Here is a 16,738-nt window from a genome sequence, read left to right on the forward strand (position 1 = left end):
TAGTCCACAAACATGCAGTCACGCCGTCTCACACATAAAGATTGACGACACGTAACACACGATTAAGTTTTTGCAATCCCAGATTTTCCTGCGGTGACTACTACGTGTTATCACTACAATTTACCAAAATCTCTTCGCACGTACCAGTGACTAAGTAGGTGGTCTTCCACTAACCTTTTCCTCACTATTTCTCTGTTTGCAAAGCATATATGTCTTCACTCATCCTCGCCTATCTTCAAATAATCTTAATACATTCCGCTCAATTCCACGTCCCTCTCTAATGGTGTGGTTTCTATCATTTTTGATAGGATAATAGCGTCTCATGTCTCACTTCGTCTTCAGGTTTATTTTCAGCTCATGCTCTTTGTTATTTTCCTTTATATCAATACAACAAATTTCGAGACTACTGTACCTTATTGCATAACAATCTTTGTCCTTATGAATATTGATATTTTTTTCTATATTCCACTTGATGCATCTTAAACCTGGAATTCTCTTCCACCATGGAAATTACTTCAGCATTCATCACGTTAATCCAGTTCGGCTACGTCCACTCTTAGGTACGCAAAGCACGCCACCTCCTCCAGGGCCCCTTGTTCTCACATTCCCCCATACTTCACCTTATCATCTAACGTTTGTTTACACTAACTTTCAACTTCTTCTTTGGCACCTCTCTAAACCTCTGTCACTAACGTCAGTAGTTCCTTACTAGAATCTGGTCAGGCCACAATATCCAGAAAGAGCACCTGATTTACCTCCATTATCCCTCAGGCAATCTGCACACTCGTTCCTAGCTCCAAGACCTTCGCAGGAACAGATTAACAACACATGGTGATGACTTGAAACATCCTTGATGCAGTTCCAGTTCACCGTGAACAACACAGCTCCCACCCCTCCTAATCGAACTGCCTTGAACAACTTTCTAGTTACCCCATAAATCCTCAGCACCTTCCAAAGTACACCTCTCTTAACCTTATCCATGAACACTACATAGAAGTCTCTCTCTCTCTCTCTCTCTCTCTCTCTCTCTCTCTCTCTCTCTCTCTCTCTCTCTCTCTCTCTCTCTCTCTCTCTCTCTCTCTCTCTCTCTCTCTCTCTCTTCTCTCTCTCTCTCTCTCTCTCTCTCTCTCTCTCTCTCTCTCTCTCTCTCTCTCTCTCTCTCTCTCTCTCTCTCTCTCTCTCTCTCTCTCGTATGTATCACACACATTCTTCATAGAAAACAACTAGTCCACTCACCCACTACCTCCCTTGAAACCACATTGCGCCTTCCTTGCCAGCTACAACCTGCACGACAAAACATCTTTCTGCCACAACTGTCACAGGCACTTTACCAGGAGTAGTCACTAGCTTTATGCCTCTATAATTCAAATATTCATTTTGTCCCCCTTGCCTATATTCAATGGCGCTATACACCCACCCTCAGTTTCAAGGTATCTACTGTACACATGTCCAACAGCCTGCATAACCAATCAGCAACGTTGTTAACAGATTTCCTGACTAACTTAACTCTTTTTTCATCCACTCCTGATGCTTTTAATCTTGTTGAAGGCTTTCATTATTTGCTCTCTTTTGCCATAACATTTGCCAGAGCTTTCACATTTCTTTTTTAGCATTGTCCCAAACACTCCACATCCACCTCCCTGTCATCTTTGACATTATGCAGTTCTTCAAAATTCTCAATCCCCTCTTCTCACTGCCAATCCTATTTGTATTGTTTTTCTCAACTATATGTAAAATATTTTCTTTTTTCTTTTCAGTGCACAGATTTTCTCATATTTTTCTTGATTTTCAGCTTTCATACATTTCTATCCTACCCCATTGAGTCACATTCTTACTCTGCAGCTATTCGCCATAAGCCTATGCTTCTGTTTCACTAGTAATTCCATTCTCTCATTTTACTGTAAGTACAGTTTTCCGTACGTCCACATTCTACTTTCCTCATCTCACGCACTCCATTTGAATATTCAAGCAGTGCTTCCCTAATCATATTTCATTTCTTTTTCATTCTCATAGTTTCACTTATTCTCTTCTTATGCAGTTTTCCTTTTAATCTCACTTACTTCTGTTTCAAAAATTCATCTCTTATCTTTACGTTTACCCTTATATATATATATATATATATATATATATATATATATATATATATACTTTTTTTTTTTGCCGCTGTCTCCCGTGCTTGCGAGGTAGCGCAAACTCTTAACTTTCTTCTTTCACACATTTTACAAAACTCAGTCACCAGCTTCTGCAGTTTCTCACATGAATCAGCCACCAACCAGCGCTGTATCACAGCGAACAACAACTGACTCATTTCCCAAGCTCTCTCATCCACGACAGACTTCATACTTGCCCCTCTTTCCAAAACTCCTGCATTCACCTTCCTAACAACCCCATCCATAAACAAATCAAACAAACATGGAGACATCACACACCCCTGCCGCAAACCTACATTCATTGAGAACCAATCACTTTCCTCTCTTCTTACACGTACACATGCCTTACATCTCATATATATATATATATATATATATATATATATATATATATATATATATATATATATATATATATATATATATATATATATAATATATATATGTACAGATGATCAGATTGGGGAAGAGAAGTGTGGTTTCAGAAGTGATAGAGGATGTGTGGATCAGGTGTTTGTTTTGAAGAATGTATGTGAGAAATACTTAGAAAAGCAAATGGATTTGTATGTAGCATTTATGGATCTGGAGAGGGCATATGATAGAGTTGATAGAGATGCTCTGTGGAAGGTATTAAGAATATATGGTGCGGGAGGCAAGTTGTTAGAAGCAGTGAAAAGTTTTTATCGAGGATGTAAGGCATGTGTACGTGTAGGAAGAGAGGAAAGTGATTGGTTCTCAGTGAATGTAGGTTTGCAGCAGGGGTGTGTAATGTCTCCATGGTTGTTTAATTTGTTTATGGATGGGGTTGTTAGGGAGGTGAATGCAAGAGTTTTGGAAAGAGGGGCAAGTATGAAGTCTGTTGTGGATGAGAGAGCTTGGGAAGTGAGTCAGTTGTTGTTCGCTGATGATACAGCGCTGGTGGCTGATTCCTGTTAGAAACTGCAGAAGCTGGTGACTGAGTTTGGTAAAGTGTGTGAAAGAAGAAAGTTAAGAGTAAATGTGAATAAGAGCAAGGTTATTTGGTACAGTAGGGTTGAGGGTCAAATCAATTGGGAGGTAAGTTGGAATGGAGAAAAACTGGAGGAAGTAAAGTGTTTTAGATATCTGGGAGTGGATCTGGCAGCAGATGGAACCATGGAAGCGGAAGTGGATCATAGGGTGGGGGAGGGGGCGAAAATCCTGGGAGCCTTGAAGAATGTGTGGAAGTCGAGAACATTATCTCGGAAAGCAAAAATGGGTATGTTTGAAGGAATAGTGGTTCCAACAATTTTGTATGGTTGCGAGGCGTGGGCTATGGACAGAGTTGTGCGCAGGAGGGTGGATGTGCTGGAAATGAGATGTTTGAGGACAATGTGTGGTGTGAGGTGGTTTGATCGAGTAAGTAATGTAAGGGTAAGAGAGATGTGTGGAAATAAAAAGAGCGTGGTTGAGAGAGCAGAAGAGGGTGTTTTGAAATGGTTTGGGCACATGGAGAGAATGAGTGAGGAAAGATTGACCAAGAGGATATATGTGTCGGAGGTAGAGGGAACGAGGAGAAGTGGGAGACCAAATTGGAGGTGGAAAGATGGAGTGAAAAAGATTTTGTGTGATCGGGGCCTGAACATGCAGGAGGGTGAAAGGAGGGCAAGGAATAGAGTGAATTGGATCGATGTGGTATACTGGGGTTGACGTGCTTTCAGTGGATTGAATCACGGCATGTGAAGCGTCTGGGGTAAACCATGGAAAGCTGTGTGGGTATGTATATTTGCGTGTGTGGACGTGTATGTATATACATGTGTATGGGGGTGGTTTGGGCCATATCTTTCGTCTGTTTCCTTGCGCTACCTCGCAAACGCTTAACCCAGCGACAAAGCAAAAAAAAGAAAAAAAGAAAAAAAGTATATATATATATATATATATATATATATATATATATATATATATATAATATATATATATATATATATATATATATATATATATATATATATATATATATATATATATATATATATATATATATATATATATATATATATATATATATACATATATATAATATATATATATATATATATAGGCAGCAGGTTGGGATGGTATGATTCATGGTGAGGTGCCTGAGGATTGGCGGAATGCGTGCATAGTGCCATTGTACAAAGGCAAAGGGGATACGAGCGAGCGCTCAAATTACAGAGGTATAAGTTGTGTGGGGCCTGAATGTGGAAAGGGAGCTGTGGTTTTGGGCATTATTGCATGACACCTAGAGACTGAGTGTGAACGAATGGTGCCTTTGTTGTCTTTTCCTAGCGCTACCTCGCACATATGAGGGGGGAGGGGGAGGTTATTCCATGTGTGGCGAGGTGGCGATGGGAATGAAAGAAGGCAGACAGTGTGAATTGTGTGCATGTGTATATATGTATGTGTCTGTGTGTGTATATATATGTGTACATTGAGATGTATGGGTATGTATATTTTCGTGTGTGGACGTGTATGTATATACATGTGTATGGGGGTGGGTTGGGCCATTTCTTTTGTCTGTTTCCTTGCGCTATCTCGCAAATGCGGGAGACAGCGACAAAGCAAAATAATAATAATAATAATAATAATATATATATATATATATATATATATATATATATATATATACAGAGAGAGAGAGAGAGAGAGAGAGAGAGAGAGAGAGAGAGAGAGAGAGAGAGAGAGAGAGAGAGAGAGAGAGAGAGAGAGAGAGAGAGAGAGAGAGAGGCAGGAGGTCAAGAGCAAGGTGCAAGAGGTAAAAAAGAGGGCAAATGAAAGTTGGGGTGAGAGTATCATTAAATTTTAGGGAGAATAAAAAGATGTTTTGGAAGGAGGTAAATAAAGTGCGTAAGACAAGGGAACAAATGGGAACTCCAGTGAAGGGGGCTAATGGGGAGGTGATAACAAATAGTGGTGATGTGAGAAGGAGATGGAGTGAATATTTTGAAGGTTTGTCGAATGTGTTTGAGGATAGAGTGGCAGATGTAGGGTGTTTTGGTGGAGGTGGTGTGCAGAGTCAGAGGGATAGGGAAAATGATTTTGTAAACAGAGAAGAGGTAGTAAAAGCTTTGCGAAGATGAAAGCCGGCAAGGCAGGGGGTTTGGATGGTATTGCACTGGAATTTAATAGAAAAAAGGGGCTGACTGTATTGTTGACTGGTTAGTAAGGTTATTTAATGTATGTATGACTCATGGTGAGGTGCCTGAGGATTTGCGGAATGCTTGCATAGTGCCATTGTACAAAGGCAAAGGGGATAAAAGTGAGTGCTCAGATTACAGAGGTATAAGTTTGTTGAGTATTCGTGGGAAATTATATGGGAGGGTATTGATTGAGAGGGCGAAGGCATGTAGAGAAAATCAGATTGGGGAAGAGCAGTGTGGTTTCAGAAGTGGTAGAGGATGTGTGGATCAGGTGTTTGCTTTGAAGAATGTATGTCAGAAATACTTAGTAAAGCAAATGGATTTGTATGTAGTACTTATGGATCTGGAGAAGGCATAAGATAGAGTTCATAGAGGTGCTCTGTGGAAGGTTTTAGGAATATATGGTGTGGGAGGCAAGTTGTTAGAAGCAGTGAAAAGTTTTTATCGAAGATGTAAGGCATGTGTACTTGTATGAAGAGAGGAAAGTGATTGGTTCTCAGTGAATGTAGGTTTGTGGCAGTGGTGTGTGATGTCTCCATGGTTGTTTAATTTTTTTATGGATGGAGTTGTTAGGGAGGTGAATGCAAGAGTTTTGGAAAGAGGGGCAAGTAGGCAGTCTGTTCTGGATGAGAGAGCTTGGGAAGTGAGTCAGTTGTTCTTCGCTGATTCATGTAAGAAACTGCAGAAGCTGGTGACTGAGTTTGGTAAAGTGTGTGAGAGAAGAAAGTTAAGAGTAAATGTGAATAAGAGCAAGGTTATTAGGTACCGTAGGGTTGAGGGTCAAGTCAACTGGGAGGTAAGTTTGAATGGAGAAAAACTGGAGGAAGTGAAGTGTTTTAGATATCTGGGAGTGGATCTGGCAGCGCATGGAACCATGGAAGCGGAAGTGAATCATAGGGTGGGGAGGGGGCGAAAATTCTGGGAGCCTTGAAGAATGTTTGGAAGTCGAGAACATTATCTCGGAAAGCAAAAATGGGTATGTTTGAAGGAATAGTGGTTCCAACAATGCTGTATTGTTGCGAGGCGTGGGCTATGGATAGAGTTGTGCGCAGGAGGGTGGATGTGCTGGAAATGAGATGCTTGAGGACAGTATGTGTTGTGAGGTGGTTTGATCGAGTAAGTAATGTAAGGGTAGAAGAGATGTGTGGAAATAAAAAAAGTGTGGTTGAGAGAGCAGAAGAGGATGTTGAAATGGTTTGGTCACATGCAGAGAATGAGTGAGGAAAGATTGGCCAAGAGGATATATGTGTCAGAGGTGGAGGGAACGAGGAGAAGTGGGAGACCAAATTGGAGGTGGAAAGATGGAGTGAAAAAGATTTTGAGTGATCAGGGCCTCAACATGCAGGAGGGTGAAAGGCGGGCAACGAATAGAGTGAATTGGAACGATGTGGTATACCGGGGTCGACGTGCTGTCAATGGATTGAACCAGGGCATGTGAAGCGTCTGGGGTAAACCATGGAAAGTTGTGTGGGGCCTGGATGTGGAAAGGGAGCTGTGGATGCAGTGCATTATTACATGACTGCTAGAGACTGAGTGTGAACGAATGGGGCCTTTGGTGTCTTTTCTTCGCGCTACCTCGCACACATGAGGGGGGAGGGGGTTGTTATTCCATGTGTGGCGAGGTGGCGATGGGAACAAATAATGGTAGACAGTATGAATTATGTACATGTGTATATACGTATATGTCTGTGTGTGTATATATATGTGTACATTGAGATGTATAGGTATGTATATTTGCGTGTGTGGACGTGTATATAAATACATGTGTATGTGGGCGGGTTGGGCCATTCTTTCGTCTGTTTCCTTGTGCTACCTCGCTAACGCGGGAGACAGCGACAAAGGAAAATAAATAAAAAAATGAAAAAAATATCATTTTCCCTAACCCTCTCATTTTGCACAGCACCTCGACCTCGACCAAAACACCCTATATCTGCCACTCTATCATCAAACACATTCAACAAATCTTCAAAATACTTACTCCATCTCCTTCTCACATCACCAGTACTTGTTATCACCTCCCCATTAGCCCCCTTCACTGAAGTTCCCATTTGCTCCTTTGTCTCATGCACTTTATTTACCTCCTTCAAGAACATCTTTTTATTCTCCCTAAAATTTAATGATACTCTCTCACCCCAACTCTCATTTGCACTCTTTTTCACCTCTTGCACCTTTCTCTTGACCTACTGTCTCTTTCATTTATACATCTCCACTCATTCGCACATATACGTACCTATACATCAAAACGTATACATATATATTCACACAGACATATACATATATACACATGTACATAATTCATACTGTCTGCCTTTATTCATTCCTATCACCACCCCGCCACACATGAAATAACAACCCCCTCCCCCATCATGTACGCGAGGTAGCACTAGGAAAAGACAACAAAGGCCACATTCATTCACACTCAGTCTCTAGCTCTCATGTAATAATGCACCGAAACCACAGCTCCCTCTCCACATCGAGGCACCACAGAACTTTGAATGGTTATCCCAGACGCTTCACATGCCCTGGTTCAATCCATTGACAGCACGTTGACCCCGGTATACCACATCGTTCCAATTCACTCTATTCCTTGGACGCCTTTCACCCTCCTGCATGTTCAAGCCTCGATCACTCAAAATCTTTTTCCGTCCATCTTTACACCTCCGGTTTGGTTTCCCACTTCTCCTCGTTCCCTCCACCTCTGACACATATATCCTCTTGGTCAATCTTTCTTCACTTATTCTCTCCATGTGACCAAACCATTTCAAAACACCCTCTTCTGCTCTCTCAACCACACTCTTTTTATTACCACACATCTCTCTTACCCTTACATTACTTCCTCGATCAAACCACCTCACACCACATATTGTCCTCAAACATCTCATTTCCAGCACATCCACCATCCTCTGCACAACTGTATCTATAGTCCATGCCTCGCAACCTTATAACATTGTTGGAACCACTATTCCTTCAAACATACCCATTTTTGCTTTCCGAGATAATGTTCTTGACTTCCACACATTTTTTAATGCTCCCAGAACTTTCGCCACCTCCCTCACCCTATGATTCACTTCCGCTTCCATGGTTCCTTCCGCTGCCAAGCCCACTCCCAGTTATCTAAAACACTTCACTTCCTCCAGTTTTTCTCCATTCAAACTTACCGCCCAATTTACTTCTCCCTCAACCCTACTGTACCTAATAACCTTGCTCTTATTCATGTTTACTCTCAGCTTTCTTCTTTCACACACTTTACCAAACTCAGTCACCAGCTTCTCCAGTTTCTCACACGAATCAGCCACCAGCGTTGTATCATCAGCGAACTACAAGTGACTCACTTCTCAAGCTCTCTCATCTACAACAGCCTGCATCCTTGCCCCTCTTTCCAAAACTCTTGCATTCACATCCCTAACAACCCCATCCATAAACAAATTAAACAACCTTGGAGACATCACACACCCCTGCCGCAAACCTATATTCACTGAGAACCAATCACTTTGCTCTCTTCCTACACGTACACATGCCTTACATCCTCGATAAAAACTTTTCACTGCTTCTAACAACTTGCCTCCCACACCATATATTCTTAGTACCTTCCACAGAGCATCTCTATCAACTCTATCATATGCCTTCTCCAGATCCATAAATGTTACATACAAATCCATTTGCTTCGCTAAATATTTCTCACATACATTCTTCAGAGCAAACATCTGATCCACACATCCTCTACCACTTCTGAAACTATACTTTTCTTCCCCAATCTGATGATATGTACATGCCTTCACCCTCTCAATCAATACCCTCCCATATAATTTCCCAGGAATACTCAGCAAACTTATACCTCTGTAATCTGAACACTCTTATCCCCTTTGCCTTTGTACAATGGCACTATGCAAGCATTCCGCCAATCCTCAGGCACCTCACCATGAGTCATACATACATTAGATAACCTTACCAACCAGTCAACAATACAGTTACCCCCATCTTTAATAAATTCCACTGCAATACTTTCCAAATTCGCCACCATACCGGCTTTCATCTTCCGCAAAGCTTTTACTACTTCTTCTCTGTTTACCAAATCACTCTCCCTAACCCTCTCACTTTGCACACCACCTCGACCAAAACACCCTATATTTGACACTCTATCATCAAACACATTCAACACACCTCCAAAATACTCACTCCATCTCCTTCTCACATCACCACTACTTGTTATCACCCCCCCATTAGCCGACTTCACTGAAGTTCCCATTTGTTCCCTTGTCTTACGCACTTTATTTACCTCCTTCCAAAACATCTTTTATTCTCCCTAAAATGTGTCAGAGGTGGAGGCAACGAGAAATGGGAGACCAAATTGAAGGTGGAAAGATGGAATGAAAAAGATTTTCAGTGATCGGGGCCTGAACATGCAGGAGGGTGAAAGGCATGCAAGGAATAGAGTGATAATGAACGATGTGGTATACCGGGGTCGACGTGCTGTCAATGGATTGAACCAGGGCATGTGAAGCGTCTGGGGTAAACCATGGAAAGTTGTGTGGGGCCTGGATGTGGAAAGGGAGCTGTGGTTGCAGTGCATTATTACATGACAGAGACTGAGTGTGAACGAATGTGGCCTTTGTTGTCTTTTCGTAGCACTACCTCGCGCACATGAGGGGGGAGGGGGTTGGTATTTCATATGTGGCGTTGTGGCGATAGGAATGAATAAAGGCAGACAGTATGAATTATGTACATGTGTATATATGTGTCTGTGTGTGTATATATATATATGTATACGTTGAGATGTATAGGTTTGCAGCAGGGGTGGATGATGTCTCCATGGTTGTTTAATTTGTTTATGGATAGGATGGTTAGGAATTTGAATGCAAGAGTTTTGGAGAGAGGGGCAAGTATGTAGTCTGTTGTGGATGGGAGGGCTTGGAAAGCGAGTCAGTTGTTGTTCGCTGATGATACAGAACTGGTGGCTGATTCGGGTGAGAAACTATAGAAGTTGGTGATTGAGTTTGGTAAAGTGTGTTGAAAGAAGAAAGCTGAGAGTAAATGTGAATAAGAGCAAGGTTATTAGGTTCAGTAGGGGTGAGGGACAAGTTAAGTGGGAGGTAAGTTAGAATGGAGGAAAACTGGAGGAAGAGAAGTGTTTAAGATATCTGGTACTGTATTTAGCAGCGGATGGAACCATGAAGGCAGAAGTCAGAGAGTTGGGGAGGGGGCGAAGGCTCTGGGAGCATTGAAGAATGTGTGGAAGGCCGGAGCGTTATCTCGAAGAGCAAAAATGGATATTTTTGAAGGAATAGTGGTTCCACAATGTTCTATGGTTGCGAGGCATGGGCTATAGACAGGGTTGTGCGAAGATCGGGTGGATTGTTGGAAATGAAATGTTTAAGGACAAGATGTGGTGTGAGGTGGTTTGATTAAGTAAGTAATGAAAGGGTAAGAGAGATTTGTGGTGGTAGAAAGTGTGTGGTTGAGAGAGCAGAAGAGTGTGTGTTGAAATGGTTTCGTCACATGGAGAGAATGAGAGAGGAAAGATTGACAAAGAGGATATATGCGTCAGATGTGGAAGGAACAAGGAGAAGTGGGAGACCAAATTGGAGGTAGAAGGATGCAGTGAAAAAGATTTTGAGCGATCAAAGCATGAACATACAGGAGGATGAAAGGTGTGCAAGGAATAGTGAATTGGAACGATGTGGTATACCAGGGTCGACGTGCTGTCAATGGATTGAACCAGGCCATGGAAAGTTTGTGGGGCCTGGATGTGGCAAGGGATTGGTTTTGGTGCATTACACATGACAACTAGAGACTGAGTGTGAGCAAATGTTGCCTTTTTTTTGTCTGCTACTGGCACTACCTCGTGGTGGTGGTGGTGGTGGGGGATGCTATTTCATGGCAACTGGAATGGATGAAGGCAGCAAGTATAAATATGTACATGTGTATATATGTATATGTCTGTGTATGTATATGTATGTATATGTTGAAATGTATAGGTATGTAGATGTGTGTGTCTGGGCATTTATGTATATACATGTGTATGTGGGTGGGTTGGGCCATTCTTTTGTCTGTTTCATTGCACTACCTCGCTAACTCGGAAAACAGCGATGAAGAACAATAAATGAGTAAATAATATTTTTTTTTTCATTCTGCTTTGTCGCTGTCTCCCGCGTTAGTAAGGTAGCGCAAGGAAACAGACGAAAGAATGGCCCAACCCACCCACATAGACATGTATATACATACACGTCCACACAAGCAAATATACATACCTATACATCTCAACGTATACATATATATACACACACAGACATATATTTATATAACACATGTACATAATTTATACTGTCTGCCTTTATTCATTACCATCGCCACACCACCACACATGAAATAACAACCCCCTCCCCGCAAATGTGCGCGAGGTAGCGCTAGGAAAAGACAACAAAGGCCACATTTGTTCACACTCAGTCTCTAGCTGTCATGAAATAATGCACCGAAACCACAGATCTCTTTCCATATCCAGGCACCATAGAACTTTCCATGTTTTACCCCAGACGCTTCACATGCCCTGGTTCAATCCACTGACAGCACATCAACCCCGGTATACCACATTGTTCCAATCCACTCTATTCCTTGCACGCCTTTCACCTGCATGTTCAGGCCACGATAACTCAAAGTCTTTTTCACTCCATCTTTTCACCTCCACTTTGGTCTCCCACAGCTTATTATATTTATTGATTGTCGTTTCTCGCGTCAGTGAGGTAGCACCAGGAAACAGATGAAGAGTGCCCCACTCACTTCTATACACACATGTATGCAAAAATACCATTACATGTACATATACATACATGTACATTTCACATATATACACATATACATATATTTATGTGGATATATACATATTTACACATGTACATTATTCGTACTGTGAGTGGGAAAGAGGGTCGTCGGGCATTGTTGGATTTATTAATGATTAATATCTTAGTGGAAGGAAACAAACAATGCATGTCATATGAGCCTCCTAAAAATAAGTTATGGTCACAAGTTGTGTATTGTTGCCGGTTTCTGTTCTGTTACCATTAATGTTCTTGATCTTTGTGAATAATTTGCTTGAAGGTTTGAACTTCTTCCTGAATATGTTTGCAGATAATGGAAAGGCAATGTGGGGGTTTTCTTCTTTCGTCTTTCTTGGCTTGTTTACGCTTAATAACCATTTTTTCACTACATCCTCATCTTCACTACAGAGGCAATTACCATTTCATCCATACCTTAACCAAGCTATGTTCAATATACACTTCACTACAACTCTTTCAGGTTCAATAAATACTTCACTTAAACCATGTTAAGTTCAATATACACTTCACTACAGCCTCATCTTAACAATACCTTTATACTCACGAAGATCTCATATAATACAAACTCTATAAACGCTTGCAAATCCCAAATCTCTTTCTTTAAGTATTTTTCAGATATATTCCTAAAAGCAAATACCTGATTCACACATCCTCTACCATATCTGAAACTGAATCGTTCCTCCACAGTCCGGTGCTCTGTACTATATGCCTTCACCCTCTCATGCAACTTACCAGGAACATTCAACAAACATACGTTGTCGGGACATTCATCTTTATCCCCCTGGTCTTTATACAATGGCACTAAACATGCATTCTGCAAAAACTCAGGCACCTCACTATGATCAATACTAATATTGAAAATCCTTACTAACAAATCAGCAACACAGTTACCCCATTCTTAATTCAACTGCAATACAATCCACTCCAGCCGATTTGCCACATTTCATCCAACGTAATGCTTTCACCATCTTTTTCCTCTTCACCCAAAAACTCTTCAAGATTCTCTCACTTCACATACCACCCCACATTTGCCATCCTATCATCAAACACATTCAGGATTCCTTCAAAGTATTCATTCCATCTCACATCATCACTACCTAGTACAACTTCTCCTTCTACCATATCTATTGTCTTGTTTTTCGCACAGTAGGTTCCTTCCAGCACATCTTATCCTCCCTAAAGTTTATCAACACTCCTCCACCATAAATCATTGCCCTCTTTTTTGTTCTCTTTACCATCCTCATATATTCCCAAATCATGTGATTATGGACAATCACATGTTTACCAAATGGCGTCCTAGCTTCGTCTCTTCGATGTCTATCAACTGACTGTTATATTTCTCCCTTGTGTCTCCCCTGATGATGTGATTATTACACGAAAGTGCACTTTGGAACTTTTCATGTTTCATTTTCCCCGTGGACTCATAGGAATATATATACATATATATATATATATATATATATATATATATATATCATACAAATCTCCAACAGCCAGGATCGAACCCGGGACCCCTGTGCAAGAGGCAGGCATGCTAACCGCTAGACTATGGGACTGTATAATAGGAAACAACTATTCGAAATACTAAGTACTCGAATGCCCTTCGTCTCACAATGGTGAGCAACGGGGTCTATCGGTTATTTCCGAACAGACGCACATAGCCACCTGATAGCGTTTTACCGAACCGAACTGTACAACGCGGAGGTATATGAATACGAATAAAGTGCATATAAACGCGCACCTTCATAGAACATACAAACCTCCAACAGCCAGGATCGAACCCGGGACCCCTGTGCAAGACGCAGGCATGCTAACCGCTAGGCTATGGGACTGTATAATAGGAAACAACTATTCGAAATACTAAGTACTCGAATACCCTTCGTCTCACTATGGTGAGCAACGGGGTCTATCGGTTATTTCCGAACAGACGCACATAGCCACCTGATAGCGTTTTACCGAACCTAACTGTACAACGCGGAGGTATATGAATACGAACGCGTTGTACAGTCAGGTTCGGTAAAACGCTCTCAGCTGGCTATGTGTTCTGTTCGGAAACAACCGATAGACCCCGTTGCTCACCATAGTGAGACGAAGGGTATTCGAGTAGTTAGTATTTCGAATAGTTGTTTCCTATTATACAGTCCCTTAGCCTAGCGGTTAGCATGCCTGCCTCTTGCACAAGTGGTCCCAGGTTCGATCCTGGCTGATGGAGCTTTGTATGTTCTATGAAGGTGCGCGTTCATATACACTTTATTCGTATATATATATATATATATATATATATATATATATATATATATAAAACAGGTTGGAAGCGTCGGACAAGGAGAGATCTGATTGTGTGCGTAAAATTATCGCAAAACAAACACACAGAGAGAGTCAGTAAGGAACCAGATGTTAGCCTGTTTAGTATCATTGACGTATAGCTGTTATCTGATATATTAGGAATGTTATAACTTGAAGGTAAGCATATAGTATACAATATCATTAGAACTACCATATGGGGGAAGGCTACTAATTGTGGCAACCACGCGTAGTCACGAGTGATAAGAGACATGAGGCCACGCAAGGGGGGTTGATGCCAATTATGGATGCTCTTGTAATATTGTTTAGCTAACAAGGAACAAATTTATCATGTTGTTAGAATAATGTAAGGACTTAGTGCGTATAACAACCAACGGCATTTATCATGAGTATAACTGTAGTTAAATTATAGAGATCAAATTGTTAAGCTCATAAGGGTCATGTCTTCGTGGATAGTAGTTTCCATATAGGATTTAACAAAGTGCAAAAGTTTACTATTTACGGTGCTCAAATAAGACCATACAGTGGGACAGTTTCAAACAATGACACCACGAAAATGTATCGAGTGTGGAAAAGTGACAAAGTGACAATAAAGTAATTAATCAGGGAAACTGAAATAACTGCCTTGGCAACCCAACGTGATTCCATGTCACGTAGTGCATAGACGAGTCTTAATGTTAGTGAGTATCCTATCACCTTGGAGACAGTTACCCACCCCGGGGCTATAGCATTCAGCATCTACTAGTAAATCACGAGAAGCTGTGTGTGTCGAACACCTAGTTGGGTTGAGCACCTGTTTGGGTCGAACACCTGTTTGGGTCGAGCACCTAGTTGGATCGAGCACATGTCTGGGTCGAGCACCTGCATGTGTCGAGCATCTGGTTGAGTCGAGCACCTGTTTGGGTGGAGTATCTATAGGGCACCATTCAGGCTCCCAACTGGGGAGACTCTTTGTTGTGTTGTGTGTGGCGCCAGGGACGTACTTAGGACGTGCTTGACCCAGTAGGCGCGGTACGGCGCGCCGGGGCGTGAAGCACGAGCGAGGACCAACTTGACGTGGAGGACGAGGGTTCACCGCTAGGCCACTGACAAACTCACACACAGAGACCCGGTTGCAGACTAGTTACCCAAAATCCAGCTCAGAACATATGTTAGTAACTGATATCACTTAGTTGAACGTTTGCCATCGATGAATAAGCAGAGCTACTTGTCAACATTATGCTCTGAGGCAGGAACTAATGTATATTGGTTGGGTAACGTAATTCGGTTAGGGGCATTAACAAGAAACCCTCTGCAATTGTGAATTAGGATGTTTAGTCACTATTAGCAGCTGTGTTATGATGCATACCATATCATTTCTGATGTAGTGAGAAGCCTTAGATATATAATGTAATAATGTCTGCGGACCCGTATATAACATCAATTAGTGACAATATCATTAGCGTTACAACCAGTTAGATATCAAAAGAATCCCGTCACTGCAAGCCTACGCATGTTTAATTGGCATGTTATGTAGACTCATTTCAATATATTCAGGTATAAAGTTTAAGGGGTTTATAGACTTCTTACCACAAAGGAAATTGAGTAGTCAAAGTATGTTTGGCAGTGCATTGGCCTAGTTGGGTGATTAATGTCATAAGTGCTGCAGTATCTAGTACATACTTATCAAATCTTTTTTTTTAGCCCATTCATATATATATACATATATATATATATATATATATATATATATATATATATATATATATATATATATATATATATATGTATATATATATATATATATATATTTATATATATATATATATATATATATATATATATATATATATATATATATATATATATATATATATATATATGTATATATATATATATACATATATATATATATATATATATATATATATATATATATATATATATATATATATATATATATACATATATATATATATATATATATATTTTTTTTTTTTTTGCTTTGTCGCTGTCTCCCGCGTTTGCGAGGTAGCGCAAGGAAACAAACGAAAGAAATGGCCCAAACCACCCACATACACATGTATATACATACGTCCACACACGCAAATATACATACCTACACAGCTTTCCATGGTTTACCCCAGACGCTTCACATGCCCCGATTCATCCACTGACAGCACGTCAATCCCGGTATACCACATCGCTCCAATTCACTCTATTCCTTGCCCTCCTTTCACCCTCCTGCATGTTCAGGCCCCGATAACACAAAATCTTTTTCACTCCATCTTTCCACCTCCAATTTGGTCTCCCTCTTCTCCTCGTTCCCTCCACCTCC

This window comes from Panulirus ornatus, chromosome 69, assembly GCF_036320965.1.
Source record: "Panulirus ornatus isolate Po-2019 chromosome 69, ASM3632096v1, whole genome shotgun sequence".
NCBI classification, from domain to species: domain Eukaryota; kingdom Metazoa; phylum Arthropoda; class Malacostraca; order Decapoda; family Palinuridae; genus Panulirus; species Panulirus ornatus.